The following is a 15,000-nucleotide window of genomic DNA, read 5'->3' as shown; positions in this document are numbered from 1 at the left end:
CAGCAGCATTTCTAGAAGGGTGATGGTTATGGGTACGCAACAGATCACAACCGTTTAGCCTCCAATTATGCATGAAGAGAGGTAGCATGCTCCGAGTTTCAAGGGCTGCTTGTATCTCTTTTGATTTGAGTAGATCATAAGTGAAGCACTATGGCATTTGCTCATAATTGGGCTTGATTACTCTGCTCACATAACGGCAGCGTAAACATAAAGGTTTTTTTTTTTTTCTTCATGGAATCTTCAATTCTTTTTCTCTCTTTTCAGTGCATCATGAATGTTATTTCTAACTTTTCAAGATCTCCATCGTAACTGGTTTATCATTTTGCTTGCTTAGATGTGACCAGTATTGTTTTGATGCATGAGTATGAGGCTCAAAAAATTTGGGTGGATGAGTATTGTTCAAGGTAAGCCCCCAAATGCAATAGCTTGATTGAAAGTACAAGATTTGACTTTGCTAGCATGTTTTCCAGTGATGAATATCAGTTTGAAAGTGAGGTGCTTGTGCTTTATGACCACTGCTGTGAAAAAAATTTTGGATTTAGATAAAAAAAGCATATGCAATTGCTTTTGTGAGAGGACTTTTAGCTAGCCAAATAGATTGATATAGGTAGAAGATCTCTAGAATATAAGTATTGTTTGGTAAGATTTAGAGAAAGGATATGTCAAATAGGCTTGAAATGCTTAAAAAGTGGCTAAAACAAAACAACAACAAGATTTAATGTAGAGCTGATGATTCTAATGTTTGCAGGGGTGTTAATAAAGTTGCTCACAGCGGCGAATGTAAAGATGATGAATAGATATTGGCTTAATATGTGTTAGAGCATGGGAGAAGCTAGTTGCTGGGATCATACCATAACTCTCAGGTATAAAACTCGAACTTGTAAGGCATGATTTGAGATGAAAGATATATAGTTTCAGGAAAAGTCTCAAACATTGAGCTAAAGAGGAAAAACTATGGCTTTAATATTTTTCATTAGCTAAATATGCATGGCTTTTTAGGAGATGAACAAAATATGTTGTCACTGATATCCTTTTTTGGTGTAAATCAGAGGTTCACAAGGGACTGGAAAGCATGAAGTCGAATTTGGGCTTTTCAAAATGAAGAACAAAAAGGCATGTTCTTACTGAACTTGTTTGCATCACTTCGACTTTTTTGTTGTTCTTCTTGACTGCGCTTGCTGCTGTGTGAAAATGGGAGGGTCATGACTTAAATCACAGCATGCTTTCGAAATTCATTAAGCAAAGCCCCTAAGTTTGCATGATGCTTGAATATCGACTATTTCATTCTAGGCTTTCAAATACTTTCACCAGAATGGATGGCTTAAGGATGAGTATATTGAGCGAAATAGGCCTTTGTTTGGAATAAGATTGTGATTAGTGAAGACCATGAAATTGGTATAGCTAGATGATCTTCAAAATATGAGTATTGTCTAATATGAACAAAAATAGGGACTAGGATTTTGTGTTGTAGGGCTTATGAAAAGAGAAAATATGGTAATTAGGCTTGAAATGCTTGGAAGCAAGATAGTTTTGTGGTGTTAATAGTTGTGATGCTTGCAGGGTGTATAAATATTGTTCTCAGCTATGATCGTAGAGAGAGATTAGCTTGACATATATTCAGCAAGGAAGAAATCAGCTGCTGGAATCTCACTCACGAGCTTCAACTGTATCAGATATAGAATGAAAGCATGAACAAGTGATGATTTGCAGAGGCTTGTTTGGTTTTGTTTAAGTGCATGAGGTGAGATTGTTTTTGAATAATAGAGCTCTAAATTTGTTCAGTCAATACTAAAGCTTGAATATTGAATGAATAAATTTGATTTTGACAATATTCATGATTCTTGTTACAAAAACTCATTGATTGAGGTACCGTAAGCAACAAAATAAGCAAGAAGCTTGTGTTGCAATGAGTTTTTTGCATGTTCATCCAGCCATCTCCCCTTGATTGCATCTGATAAGTATTATCAGTGGTAAAGCGTGAGTGGTTTCAAGCTAGCATGAAAGATTTCTGGAATAAAGAGTGTTGTTGTTAAGGAAGCTCAGGAAACACAGCGTAGTCCCCAGCGGAGTCGCCAAAAATGTGAGGGTGTTTTTGTGCTTGTAGGGTTTAGAACAGAAGGCCCTCAATGCTTAAGCGAAACCAGGCCCAAAGTCGATCGAGGATGGGATCCAAGAATGACTCTGTTGTGATGCGCTTGGTAATAACAGCAGCAGCAGTTTGCTTAACAGCAACGGCAGCAGTAACAGCCGTTACAGTAGCGATTATACTATAACGGCAGCGATTCTGAAAAAAACAATAAGACTTACAGATGGATATGGTTGGGGAGCTGGGAGCCTGTGAGTTTAGTGAGAGAGCTTGATTTTGGGTTATGAAGGGTTTATGGAATGAGAACTGACTGAAAATAAGGGGGCTAGGGTTCTAGAGATGAAGCATGATCTCTTGAGGTTTTTCTGGGTTGTCCATGATGTTTCCAGCAACAATGAGCTGCCCTTTTTATAGGCAAGATGAGGGAGGAGAGTTGTTGCTGGATTAGGGTTTAGGGTTTTGGACAGGTGGCTTCCAAGCTTTGGTGGGTGGTTTTTCCTATGGAAGAAAATTGGTGAAGGGGAGACAGAAGAGTGGCGATGGCAGGTCTAGGGTGGTAGCCTGCTGCCATGATACTGTAGAGATTTGAGGACAGACAAGATTTCTTGGGAGGGCCAAGCAGCAAAAGTTGACGTTGGAGTATAGATTTACAGCAGCGAAAGTTGACATTGGGTGTTAAGTTTCTAGACAAGTTTAATCTGTACAAGTTTAAGACTATGGGCTTTGGGTAGGAAAATAATAGGTCTAATGAGTTAAAGATTTTGTTGGGCTTGGTTTTAATTTCTCTCACTAGCCCATATTAAGATTTTGTTCATCATGCATGAACTTTGGTCTCAAGTCTAAAGTTATTGATGAACGTCATCTTAATGATGGGCCTCACGAGATCCGTTACCTTCCACATCACATCCCCTTTGTAAGCCCCAAGTGTATGAATGTGGCTTCGGTCCACGTGCATGGCATGATGTTTGCTAGTAGAATTCGGCTTAAAACATGAATCTAGCTTGACAAACTAATTGGGCCTGTTGGTTGGATTTTTGGGCCTCAACACTTAGTTGATTAATTGTTGGCAAAGATATATGCATTAATAATTTGGAGTTTGTTATGGAATACATATAGCTTATGAAAGTCCAAAGCATAGTTGTTGGTAAACAGAATAGAGGTACGTGCAGCAAGAAAGACGTACGTACTAACAGAAAATTGAATATGCAGATAGTTTTCTATTTATTTTTTTAATTGAACAAAAATAGGCAGATAGCTTTCTTGTTATGTTACTATCATATTTAGAGTATGGGTGAAGATTACAGTCTTCTGGAAATGCTCTTAGACAGTTGACCCTCAAGCTAGGTAGTTATAAACGTGATGCTGAAGCTGGGGGGAACGAGTTGAAATGATTAGCGAGTTCCAATTGTTTGAAGAGTGGATGAAATTTACGAGTAGAATGTAGCCTGAGATGTGAAGAGACTAACAGCTGAAAGCTTACAATATCAGCTGGAGAGGTTTAAGGGTTGCTGTCAACATCTAATGGCACATATTGCTGTTATAGGCTTTGAAAATTGTGCTAGCTGCTCATGGGCCAACTTCAGTCAAAATTATTCTACTTTCATGAGAGTTTCAAATCCTTTCTTGCTGCCTAAGAAACTAGCAGCAACAAACCAAACTAAGCCGGTTCTGCTTGCTTTTGGAGTTTTAGTGCTGGAACTTTTCTGTCATGTCCGTGGATAATGCAGTGGAAGTAATGGAGCACGAAGAAGTATACGGGGAGAATGAGGAAAAGTTCAAGGAGTGGGGAGCTGCTTTGACAGAGCTGGCCAATCTTTCTGGCTACACCTACAGCTAGCTGGGGGTACTTAAGTCTCCTTAATTCCTGCATATATATTTTGACTTTTCTCTAATGATTAAATTGGTTACTTGCTAACTCGGCATTTTATCTATTTTCTTTTCTTCTTCTCAGTTACGACGAATCAATTACGAAGTAGAATCGAAGAAGAAGATAGAGAAGATGGAAGATACAATTAAGTAGAAGAAGAAGAAGACTTCGCAGTTCCAAAGGCTCTGCCGGTTAATATCATGGATGTCGTTGGAAGAGTCCTTGGCTACTTTTACATCCTAAGTGATTTTTGATATATCCTAGCTATGATATGAAATCGACTCCTGGTCATATACGAAATCAATTCTCCGTAAGGTTAGTAAATATATACAAGATCGGAGAGGATTAATTAGCAGCCTCCAATATATATAGGTGTCTCGCCCGCCGCACAAACCGGCCCAAACTATTCTTTGTACGTCAACATGGCTTTGAGTGACGACCAATTCTTAATCATATTTTGCATCGTGGTATTTTTATCACCAGTAGTAGCAATTGCATTGTGTTTCTTCTGCAAGGCGGCCGTGACCTTATTCAGGCGCTTAGTACCAAAAATAACTACTGCTCAGCTGCCGCCGCCGCCACTATTACCAACAACAACTACTCATGTTCTACCTGCTCAGCCGCGGCTACCGCGATCGCGGTCGTGGCCACTATTACCAACAACAAATACTCATGTTCTACGACCGCCGGTACCGCTGCCGCGGGAACCAACTGCACAAAGTACTGGTTTCAGTTACGGATTAATCACGGCTAAATGTTGTGTTATTTGTCTGGAGGAGTTTGTGGAACAAGACAAGTGTGAGATGCTTACCAAGTGCAATCACATGTATCACCACCACTGCATTAAACAGTGGCAAGCTACCAAATTAGCTACGGGCGCCTACTGTCCGCTTTGTCGTGTCCCCATGACCGCTTCTTCAGTTCTTCTTAGTTTTCACAGTTCATCCGCTTCTTCTTCTTAGTTAACCAACTAGGTTAAGTTGTTTGAAATATTCAATTTTTCAAGTTGTTAAGTGGTCTAGGAATCATTCGATAAGTTTCTTGCATTCTAGCTAGATTGATGCCAAGAGTGAATACAGAGATAGATGACAAGCTAGTTTCTGCTTGAAGGCATCTGGTTTGTGTAATTCAACCTCATCTGTTAGTGTGGTAGCTTGCTTCTCTTTTAGGTCTTTTTCTCCTCCATGAAACTTAAGAGTTCGTTAGAGGAATTGTCTTTCTATAATCCGCCAAATAAGTTTTTGTTGTAGTCATATTTTTAGAGAAAGAAATATGGTAACTCACAAGACAAACTTAGGGTTGGCAAATGCTGCATTTACTTTATTACTTGGTACGATAACCCTTCTACTGAGCTTGATAGGTTCTTACAGGTGAATTATTTGGGTTCTCCAAATTTTTGTTTTTCATAGTAGGCCTGGTTTTTTTGGGTAGGAAAAGAAATAAGCCAATGTCACGGTTTTGGTTTGCCCTAGTCCCCGTTCCTCATCTCATGGTTAGGCGTCCATAGGCCACGTGTCTGTAAACGGGTGCAATCAGGTAAAGCCGACTCCAAATCTTTTTCTTTTTTTGGTCCGACTCCAAATCTTATTCGATGATCACAAATTCACAATACTGAAACGACGTTGCCTAGTTTGAGAAGAAATCATTGGCATATAAAAGGAAGAAATCATTGGCATATAAAAGGATGAGGTATAAAAAGGGCCGTGCTTTCACCTCGACTACTCTTGATCATCGCTAGGGTTCCGTCTCTGATCTCACCATGTCCACCAACTCTAAATTCAGCGTTTATATAGGTCAGTCACTTCTCTCCGTCCTTTTCAATTTGCATCGGTTTGAGCTCTTAAAACAAACACGATTCTTTTCTGTGGAGCTAATTATTCTTAGCTTGATTGATTGGGTTTGAGTTGAGATTTGAGATATAGATCAGTGTTTGAAACCACCTGAATGAGTTCATGTTGTGGGGAAGTAGTTTGTTGTATCCATGTTGAAAGACTGGTCGATGAATAAGACATTAATGCTTGGGTCGTATGTGTTTCTGGTTTCATCTCCTCTGACTTTTCATATTTGGATCAACATTGAACTACTTAGTTGTATTCTGTGTGTTGTTTTTAAGTTTTTCTTTCGTTTGACATTGCTACATGACATTGACAAGGAGACCGATAAGCCTAGAGGTTATGCTTTTGCAGAATATGAAACTGAGGAGATTGCTGAGTATGCTGTCAGGCTTTTCTCCGGTGTTGTCACTCTCTACAATCGAACACTCAGGTTTGCGGTAATTTTCTGCCTTCCAGTAGTACCCATGAATGGGCCCTGTTACACACATATATCTATTTGTTGAATATCTTCTTTGCCTGGATAACTTTTTTGTCTCTATTGCTTTAAGTTCTGCTATCCTGCATTCTTATGTTCTCCAGCTGTTTGGCCTTGCTTTTGGTCCTCCTTATTCATTTATAGATAATGTGCCTGTTTTTGATAATGGTCTGAAACATTAGTTATCTGTTATTTCACCAAACCAATCTGATAACTTATATACTTGATCTTTTGATTTGTGGGCATTGATATTTTCTCATGGCAATCTTTCTGTGATTGTTGGCATACATGTTTTTATAGGTTTTTTGCACCAAACGCTTGTAATGTCTAGTTTAGCTGACATTTAATATTGTTTCACATATTTCTGGGCAAGACAAGCCTGCACCTAATGTTGCTTCTACAGTGATACCCACAACCAGTTTTTCTAACAAATGAGGTCTACCCCTGTACCTATTTACAATTCAGAAAACTTATCAGCAACCTGCAGAGTTTCAGCTTATGCAGAAAATTATCCCTCAGGTGATTTGTTTATTCTGTTCTTTTTGTTTCGTTTGCCTATTTCTTCTCAACTCTTAATGGCGTATTATAAATGTGCTGAGACATTCTTTTTTATTCAGTGCCCACTCCCCCTGGTGTAAATAACCAATCTAATGGATTAAATTGGATTGGCAAAAATTTCAAGTATAGTCGAAGAGTCATTGGGGGCAACATTGGATACCATTAGTCGCCCTAGGTCACGCCGCTATGATATGAGTAATCCAATTTCCTACCCCTCCTACTAAATTCAAATAATGAAGCACACAGATACCAGACCTTTCCTGATAAATTATTAAACTGAGGTATCTTATGGGTAGGTGGATGCTGTATTAAGCTAGTTTGGTCTGTTAGTGTGCCAATTTATAGGTGTACCCAGCTATGTATATTTGCTGTACTTGTTGTACTTTCTATGTTAAGAGTTGGTAAATTGTAGTTGTATTGTGTAAGAGTTCATGCTACCCCTTCAGAAGGTTAGACTTTTGGAACTCTTGCAAGCAAATTTCTCATATGATAGCTTGTTTATCTGCATTGTAATCTTTTAATTTAAGTTGATCTAATTTACTTCTATTTTTAGAATAATAAATTTTGGCTGTGAGAGTGATGCACTAAGAAATTAGTCAACCTGTGAGAAGTTGTTTGTCTGCTCGATTGTGCAGCTTTCTATATATACCCATGTCATTCCAATATCTATTCTCATTGTGTAGTTTCCCTTTCTGTTTATTCTCTGAATATGATTTTTATTTTTATTTTTTGGGAGAAGGGGGACGTTATGGAATGGATCTGACTGTAATGTAGTGTAATCCTAGCCGACTCCCCTACATTCCTCACCAGTTGGGCATTCTCTAGAGTTTTGTGTATAGAATCTCTAGCTGAGTTGAATTGTTTAGCAATTTACTCATGGGTGACCTGGTTTGACATCTCTCTAATTGGTTTGTGAATTGTAAAGATATGTCTTTCTGTGCTTGTTTTTTTTGTTCTTTTATTTTCAACAGATAGTTTGCAATCCAGAGAACAAATGTTGATTAATTAGAAAGGGAAACCACAAACAAAAGAAAGAATGCAGTATACATTAAGTAGTTATTGATCAACTAATATTGATGTTGCTATGATGTAGTGTTAAAAAGAAGTGTGAGCTTTATCACACTGTTGGTAAAGTACCAAGTACGGGGTACTGTGGTGGATGGGTGCATAGGTTATTGGATATTTAGAAGTCAGGCATTTTAAATGATGTCGATAAGCTTTCAGTGGGAGCAGTAAGGCTTAAAAGATCGATGTGCTATGCTGTAAAAGAATTCATCCAGAGAGTCGAGAGATCTTTTATTTTTGGACAGTTAAATCTGGGGTTTATTAAGATCATAGTCTTTGAGGATAGAGAAACAAGAGGGGTTACAGGACGGGTAGCATGCGATTTTAACCTTGCTACTTGATTGTAAGTGACTTTTGCCTTATGTGCTCAAGTCTCCATTGTGAGTAATGATGTTAGAATATGTTTTAAGATATTATATTACATTAATGTTTAATTTAGTACAACCTCATATTTTCATGTCTTTTTAGCCTTGCTTGGTCTTTTTCCTTTTTCCTGTCTTTGGCAGCCTGATGGCTGGCTCGCTGCTTTTGATTAACATAGTGCCGCTTACCTGCTCACTAGGTAATCAAGGATTTTGTGGTCACCCATCATTGGTTTAGCATCAAGGCCTTGAAATTGAATGTATGGATTTTGAGTTTTTCAATTCAACCCTTGATATTATATCCAAGGATGGGTGACCACAAGATTCATGGGTTACTTCAGCGCCGTGGCGCCTGGTACTCGAACATGCCTTTGCATAACTTCCTGAAGTGTATCTCATACAACCGGCTCTTTTTCCCGAATTTACTCTTAGCCACGGTCAGTGCTGACCAGGGAACCCTGTCATTCAATAATACTGTCATCTAGAAATATTGTCTTACGTTTTAACAGTGCTCTCAATACCCATATTTTTGAGAAATATGAGATTTGGCATTACTTAAAATGACATTATTGTCATCTGTTTGCATGTGCAGTTGCTCATCTCACCTCCATGCATTCAAATATGCTTTGTTACTCTAGAGTGGTATAGGACAGGAGTCTCAAATGGATGAGATAAAAATCTGTTGGATACAATTCCCATCTTGCAATTCGCCCAAGCTTATTGTTAAGCTTTATGCTAGGTTGTTCTGATGGTTTGAGGGGTTGCGGGTGTGATAGGACAGTCTCACCACCTCTCTTATAAGAAGGAACGACCAAGAGATGGGAATCCTCAAGTAGTTATATACTAGTCTTATGTTACTAGTTTGCACTGTTCTTCAACGTCCTCTACTTTCATTTCTAGCTTGGAATTGGTTGTCTTGGGTCACAGGCGACACAATTTGTATGATTTTTCTACTTGGTTCTATATTTTTTGGGATTAGTGTGGCGCGCTTTACCTTCTGAAAGAGTTTGATTGCTCATGACCAGTTTTTTGTATGAAATCTTGAATGTTTATTGGCGCATATATGTTGAATGAATCGATCTTTTTAGGAACTATATTTCTTGTAGAAAAGTAAAAAATTGATTGAAGTAGAATTTTTGTTTTTGTGCTTCATCTCCTCTCACTTGTGAACCTGTTATCATCACTAAACTTTGTGTGAAACTTGATGGTGCAGGTTCTCCGTGACGAATCTATATGGCATCTTGAACATAAATGTGTAATGTCTTGTAAGGACGAGAAAAATAAAAGGAATAAAAATTGCTTTTTATTACTAATGTACTCCAAGATGGGTGAAATGAACGGGTATGAAAAGAAAAAGAAATACCGAGTGCCTGTGGTTTGGGCATCTCTCTCTGTCATGACCCTAGTGTTGGTGGTCAGCTCAACTGTTGAGTTGTTTCGTGGCTTTCCTTGAGCATAGAAATAGAGCAAGGATGGTAAAATAGACTGGGGTGCTGTCCTTCTGTATACGATTTTTGCAAGGTCGGATTCAAACACTTACAGCACGTTTGGTGCACGGGACTCTCTTAACCCTGCTTAATTTCTTTTAGAGTCCTGGACTATTGTTACTTGGCTTATTCTATTATAAACCTTGACCCACGTTTGGTGTTGGTGAGAGTGCAGCAGGACTAACAACATCAAAGCTAAAGCTAGATCTTAACACTGGAGAAAACAAAAAAGCCAAATCAGTATTCAAAATCTTCTCATATATGAAGAAATCTCTTGAATATAACTAAAGCTAACAACATCAAAACCAAAGCTAAATCTTTACCCATATCAATCTTAATTGAGTTTGTAATTTTGTTCAAAATTTTCTCATATATGAACAAGTTTTTTTTTTGTCCCAGAAATATACAACAGCAAAAGCAAAGAACTCTCCAAAGAAGAAGAAGATTGTGCAGCTGTGAGAATTCTCATGTAATAATCATCATTGGAGAACTTAGCTAAATATTGATGTGAAGAAGCAAACTTGTTAAATAACTAATCGAGCAGTAGCTGTACCTGAACCTATTCTTTCCTTGCTCAGCTTGATGATCCTCAACCTTCTCCATCGCCGTCAACATCGTCGGAATGCACCCACTGTAGATCAGCCATTTCGTCAAACACTATGTCTTTTTTTCACTGCACCATTTTCACCCAACCCAACCCAACCCCAGGATCCTTCCTCCCCACAAATCCACCATCACCCACATCTTGTGACCTCTTTTCCTCATCTGGGTTCTTCTCAAAACCTCGTTCCTTCAACCCAAATCCATGAACAACACCACCGCCATTATTGGGTCTGCGACCGAAACCCTTCTTAATTCAATCAAGCTACCCAGACACCCGCAAGAAGAATGAGAAAGGAGGAAGAGAGCAAATTGCACCTGGGCAGGGGCAGTCAAGCTAGTTGGAGCAGAAGAATGGATGAGCGATGAGGAACAATGAAGCGTTAGAGAGTCCGCCCATTTTTAGGGCCGCTCCGTAAGAAGGTCAGAAGGGGACGCGGGCGCTACGTATGCTCATTTAAATGAGTCTCGAGTCCCCCAAACACAGGAGAAGGCTTATTTTCTTAGATAAGCTAGTCCAATCCCTGTTAATCCAATGTAACAAACGTCACCTTAAGGTTTCACCGTTTGAGCTTCTATCCCTGGCTTTCATTAACGGGATTCGCCATTTTCATAAGGACGAATTGCTTTAGTCAATCTATTGGTATGATGAAATTATGCGAATATGGCTCCATAGGTAAGACCTTTATTTGCATAGTTTATTGTATGTGTTGTGTCACGTCTCAAACTTTTATCGGGGAGTTCTGTTGTGGACTTCATATAGGCTTGAAATTAAGGTTGAGTGGGTAGTCAAAAGTTTTAGCTGAAATATTTGTTCCAGTTACACATTATCAAACTATTGATCTGAAAGTGCGTACCTAAAATATTTCTGTCTGAAGGATCTCGTTAAACAAATCAGCTTCTTATGAGCCAAGTAAAAACAAACCTAGGTCGGGATTCAGATCGGTAACATTATCTTGTGTATTGGCTTATCTATCATCATACCATGGCAAAACGCAGGTTTTGATTCAGATTGCAATCTCCATACATTGAGTTATCTACCTTCTTACCATTGCAAAAGTCAATATCTCTGGAAAAAAAATTCCTTCTAACTCCAACAAATTATTTATTTTACATAATTATTCCTTGTGTTATGGGGAATTTTTATGTTTTCTTTCTCGTCAGTCCAGGGACGGATCTAGCATACAGCAACATGGGACTCAAGTCCCACCAAAAAAAATTGAGAGAAAAAATTACTACATATAGTTATGACTCTTATGTATGATTGTAAGATTTTTAGGTTAAGTCTCACTGAGTTCCACCAGAGTCTTATACTGCGTTGACGTGCTTCAAAGTGTCTTATTTACACTTATTTTTGCTTTTGATAAAGAAAGAGATAAGTTTCTCTATTTTTTTTTTTTAAAAAAAGATATATAGTTACGCCTGGCACGGAAAGAAGCTTCTAGATGTGCGCCTTGGATCGAACCGCACATGTGCGTTCACGTGTTTGGTCGAGAGGCACTCAACATGTTAGTAGTTTGTTCAGAATGCATGCGCAAGGCATAAGTAGAGCGCTTGGCATAGGTTCCCACAACAAAATAAGTTTTTTCCTTATATATGAAAGTGAGTGTCACACCCCAAATTTCGAAAGATAATTTTCAAAATTTTTGGCATGATATATCTTAAAATACTACTATCCCAAAACCTGTTTTCAAACAAACTTAAAAAAAACTAAAACTCAATACGGAAATGTAAATGTCACACAACTCAACATCGAGTTAAATATTACATTTCCTTGTTTACATAAACTTGAAAATCAAGAAAATGAAACTACCCACATGAGTTTTAATAAAGTCTACCCCAAATATAAAATATACAATGTGCAGTAAAACCCAACAAAAACTCTGCCACTAAGCCTCCGCCTCAACCCTGCTGATCCTCACTTGCAGGTCTAACCCCTACAACAAGAATTGGTGCACCAAGTTGTAAATAACAAACCCGGTAAACTAAAAAGCATGTATGAGTAATTCTCAAAATAACACCAAAACCTTCAATTACCAATTATATTACAAGAGCAATTTATATCAATAATTAAATTCACAAATCCAACACCTTTTCAATTAACATGTACCCATGAGTCCCAGGTATTAATAAATACCCCTCATGACCTACAACAACAAAATGTGTACCCATAGGTCCCAGATACCATACGGTATCTCTCATGACCTGCACTAACAGACGGATTAGAGCTCTATTCCTAACCGCAACCAATCACCCGGCCAAAGGCTTGGAACCCGGTTTGACTGTCTAATATCAAACACGAAAATGATAAATAGCATCTTAACCGCAACCAATCACCCAATTAAAGGCTTGGAACCCGGTTTGGCTATTTATCCAACAATCACAATATCACATCATTATCCTCAACAACACAATATCACATCATAATCCTCAACAACACAATATTACATCATAAATTATATCCTTCCACATAGATATATTTACATGAACAAAATATAGATATTCCACAAGAATAATCTATCAATAATCAATAAAATTATGATCACATGAATCTCAAAAATAGCATATAAGGAAAACTTGTTTTATCTTACCTATGAGCCATTGGGGATCAAACTCATATATTTTTAAAAACAATTAAAAGTATATTATTAAATCCAACATCATCATCATTATCATCATCACATAACCATAATAATATTTGGTTCAAAAGTGAACCTTGGTGAGATTTACTCACCTAAATATCCCGCTGCAATTTTCACAAGACGACAAAAGCAAGCCAAAACACAACTTCACAAATCACCTAAAATACACAATTAAAACCTTAGTAACTAAAATACTATAGGTTAACACAATACCAGTAAACTAACCCTTAATTCAAGGGAGGACAACTTTCCAAAGTCGAACTTAGCGACCCAAAATGGCTGCCTCTAATCCTCAAACCCTAACTCAAGCCTAATAACAAACTTAAAGTCCTAACATACAAACATGCTCACAACCTAGAATTTCTACATCTCAACAAGCTCACCACAATAAGAGCGAACTAAAACACATCAAACTATGCCACAAACACTGCCGAACGCGCTGCCACGCGCCACCACAAACTTCCGAATTTGAGAAAACTCTCAACAGTAAAGTTGAAGCTTGAAACAAGGGGAACAACTTTCATACCTGAGGCTTTAACCAATTTTGGCCGGAACCGGCCGGAAAACGCCACGAAACCCTAGCCCGGAAATCAAACTTCAAACCTGCAAATCCGGGCTCAAAAACCTCAAAACTTGATTCAATCTATGCCTAGCCACTACCAGGAGGAGGAGAGGATCAAAACTCACCTAAGGTTGCACCTCGTCGCCGTCGTAAACGGCAGTTCCGACCGGTGGCACAGCAGCGCCCTTTGCCGACCAAAAGCTTCGTTTCCGGCGGGCTACATCGAGCAGCAGCTGCCCAGCCTTGAAGAAGACGCTTGTGGGAGCCGAACGGGACCCGCAGCGGTCCAATTGGTGGCCGGATGAGAGAGAACTCGGCCGGAGAAGAGAGGGGGTTCGGGAGCGTCGGGAGAGATCGGGGTAGGAAGAGAGAGAAAGTGAAGCTGATTTAGGGTTCCCAAAATAACTCCCACACGCATTTTCTACTTATACACTTTCTAAACCCGGAAACTAACTTCCTCTGACCATAACTTTCTCATACGACATCTGTTTCATACGTGCCGCGTGTCTACGAACTCGTATCACCAAACTCTACAACTTTTTTGAATGAAGTTTTCGGAAATAACTTACGAAAAATAAAGTCAACTTTTGGCCTCTTAAAAGTCAAGGCACTTTAAAATAAACTACCGAAACTTCAACTTCGCACAAACTAAAGAATTTCCATAAATAATCCTTTATTAATTCCGAAAATAATACAAGAAAAATTGATATGAAAATCTAGGGTATTACAGTAAGGACGGTGAATTATGTCACGGTCAAAATACAATATCCTCGTGATGAATTAGATCGTTGTCGAAATAAAATATTCCTGAGGTGAATTAGGCCGTGAGCAAAATTTAATCTTGTATAAGTGAATTTGAGGTAGTGAAAAAATCAAGTTATGGTGAAGGTGAAGCGGAAATGGTCAAAGTAAAATCTAATATTTTCATGGAAGGTAATCAGATAACAAACTTACTAATACGGGTTTGTGTTTGTCTGCATCGACTTAGTAGGATGAGCTTCTCACTTCATTCTTCACAAATGTCCACCAGAGATAAACTTTTTTTCAACTTTTTTTTCGGGAAAATTACAAGAACAGTATATGAACTATGCGCGACTAAGAATTAAAGTTACCCTGCTTTCAAAACTACAACATAAGTACATGAACTATCTAACCTCACCCATTTTCAATACATTTTGTTAACCTCTTCGTTAATTTATACATTTCCGTTATATTTTTAAGGGTAACTTCGTCCATTTAGTAAAGATAAAGAAAATAAAGTTGTTCTCAAAATAAAGGCAAATACTTGTGTGCCTTAAGGTATGGATACCTTAACCACATGATTGTTTATGATTGGTCCAACTAGATTAATGATGACTTGCTGCCTGCTTGACTGGTCATCCAATTTAAATCTCAAACTAACTCTCACTCTCTCACTAACGGGGTTAGTTTCCCTCTCTCTCTCTCTCTCTACTACTACAA

The 15,000-nt window shown here is 38.3% G+C and overlaps 1 non-coding gene across 5 annotated transcripts; it reads left to right on the top strand.

The window, feature by feature from the left end:
- Positions 1-5,546: 5,546 nt before the first annotated feature.
- Positions 5,547-7,394, top strand: LOC101301935. Of its 5 annotated transcripts, none has more exons than XR_184058.1 (4): positions 5,547-5,746; positions 6,140-6,225; positions 6,637-6,782; positions 6,881-7,394. It is a non-coding gene; the product is annotated as an uncharacterized LOC101301935 (transcript). The 5 variants fall into 5 exon arrangements; XR_184057.1 differs by having other exon boundaries at positions 5,642-5,746; positions 6,140-6,218; XR_184056.1 differs by having other exon boundaries at positions 5,644-5,746; positions 6,667-6,782.
- Positions 7,395-15,000: the final 7,606 nt, after the last annotated feature.

This window comes from Fragaria vesca, linkage group LG2 (assembly GCF_000184155.1).
Source record: "Fragaria vesca subsp. vesca linkage group LG2, FraVesHawaii_1.0, whole genome shotgun sequence".
NCBI classification, from domain to species: Eukaryota; Viridiplantae; Streptophyta; class Magnoliopsida; order Rosales; family Rosaceae; genus Fragaria; species Fragaria vesca.
The sequence above is the reverse complement of the archived record's forward strand: the minus strand, read 5'-3'. Positions and strand labels throughout refer to the sequence as shown.